The sequence below is a fragment of the Morone saxatilis genome, unplaced genomic scaffold (assembly GCF_004916995.1).
Source record: "Morone saxatilis isolate NCDOM2014 unplaced genomic scaffold, NCSU_SB_2.0 Contig17, whole genome shotgun sequence".
Taxonomy (NCBI): domain Eukaryota; kingdom Metazoa; phylum Chordata; class Actinopteri; family Moronidae; genus Morone; species Morone saxatilis.
In genome coordinates, this window is record NW_023339729.1 from 26,421,098 (window position 1) to 26,423,589 (window position 2,492).

Sequence of the window (2,492 nt, forward strand, 5' to 3'; positions counted from 1 at the left end):
TGGAGGAAACTATATTCACAAAAACACTAAATACACAAAGTGGTAGAGGTTGCTGTTTTATTTGCATCCTTAAATTCAAACCATTTTTGTTGGATAGCAGACTTATGCGAGTCTAAACTAATTATCGATTGTCAGAAAAACTGATGAAACTCAGTTGAAGATGGTCAGAAGAAGCCTGAACTGAGAGACAAGATGTTTCTTATTGATCCATCAGGAAGAATCAGTGTAACCTTAAGCCAGAAAGCCAATCAGAGAATCAGAGAGCAGCTGGTGTAGTTCTGCTATCAGTCCACTAGATGTCCTCAGTAATCTCCAGTGAACTACAGAGCAGCTCAGTGCAAACATACACACATAATATATGCAGATTTTATACACACTTCATATACATTACTGTACATAAGATATACACATACCCCATAGTTTGTCTTATGAAACACTTTATATAGACACATTGTATATTATATATAGCCTATATTTTATTTAAATCTCTCTCAGCTGTGATGTTCTTGCATCAAAAAATGGCTTCTGTTTTTATTTGATTCTGTTGATAAAAAGACCAACTACAAACACTTACTTCCCATTATTCTCAGAGCGCCTGAACGTTTCACATTCCTCACGTCTCTCCCTCCAATGTTATAAGAAACTGTTTACAGTCTTTCATTCACTTTAATATTTAATATTTTATTGTTTTAGCTATTTTTTGAAATCCTCAGATGTCACTTTGTTTGTTGCCTGTGATTGTTGGGTATTTGATGACAACCTTTGAACAGTTGTTCAACCTCTGTGACAGAACACAGCAGCATCCACGAACCCATCAGTTTGTTCTCACATCATCATCAAATATTCATCTGAACTCAAACATTTTATAACATATCATTTTGGGTCAGTTTAGTTTAAATAAATAATGATGCTACACAGGAACATTATAAAAACAGAAAAGCTCTGACAGTGAAAAGAATTAAGATCCAACAGAGTTCTACTTACTCAACTTATGTCCATGAATGTCTGCCAGTCCCGCAGCTCACTTGCGTCCTGAACAGGTCTGTGTAGGAAAATATTGTTAGACTGATCTCAGTGCGACCAAATGCTTCACTAAAAACACCATCCAGCAGTAAAAAAACACTATAAACCAGTCTGAACCTGCTGCACGGGACAAAGTTCAGCTTTTACTGTTTTATTATGACTTTAACAAAAGATGTCTTCAACCCTGTGACTACAGGCCTGTTTTTATTTAATCATGTACTTCCGTCACTTGTCTTTGTCTTTATACCTACACAGTTCATCTGTCGACCAAAGTGCTGTTTAATGTTTCTGGTCTTTTGGACAGAAAGTAAATGTTTGACAAACGTCCACCAGTTGGTGAAAACTGAACTCTGAGAGTGTAAAGCTACAGACTTTTAATTAGGCTCCTCCTCCTTCATCTACAGTCAAAAGACTGTGATTGACAGCTCTCTGCTACATGCTCAGACAAGCATAAAAAATGAGTACAGAAGTATTCGTATCAAAATATACTTAAAGTACTAAAAGTACAAGTACTCATTATGCAGAATGGCCCATTTCAGAATATATTATTGAATTATAATTATTGATGCAGTCATGTGTTCATCACCTTAATGTTGCAGCTGGTAAATGTGGAGCTCGTTTTAATAACTTTATAACTTATGAATTTCCCCCGGGATCATTAAATCTTATTTTATATCTTATGCCTATAACATAACATATTATTATTAGTTTATTATATATATATTTTGTATTATTAACCTGAATCGCTACAATCTTTGCATCTAAAGTGGAGGAGTAGAAGTACAAAGTAGCATAAAATGAAAATACTCAAGTAAAAGTTCCTCAGAATTGTACTTTAGAAAATGTTGTTAGGTACTCTCCACAACTGGAAACCTGAAGAGAATAAACTGATGTTAAAACCATAAAAATATGATTATAGTTAATCATTTATCTGAAAAATCTAACAACTGACCTTCAGAACTGTTTGTCCAACAGAGACCTCAATAAAATAATAAACAGGATCATAACAGCTCAAACTATCTGTCCAGTAACAGTCCAACCCCTCCCCTTTGGCAGAGAAATGATTTCTACTTCCCTCTGATTCTAACAGCCTGAAATGTCTCAAACAGGTTTATTTATATTTATGTATTTATTTATTTCCCAGGGACAATGCACATCAAACATGTACCACAGTTAGCTAATAAGCTAACTTTCATCCGTAGACCCTGGGCAGGTTATAACAAATGAGTGTCCAATGTCATCAGTACAGTGCTTCATCAAGTTCTACAAGAACAATACAATATAATATAATACGTACGTACATTACAAAAGAACAGAGATATATAAAACAGTGAGATTATGTACAGTGCAGGTGGAAAGTATTCACGGTGCTTCACTTTTTCCACATTTTGTTATGTTAAAGCCTTATTCCAAAATTGATTAAATTCATTTTTTTCTTCTCTACACAATACCCCATAATAACAATGTGA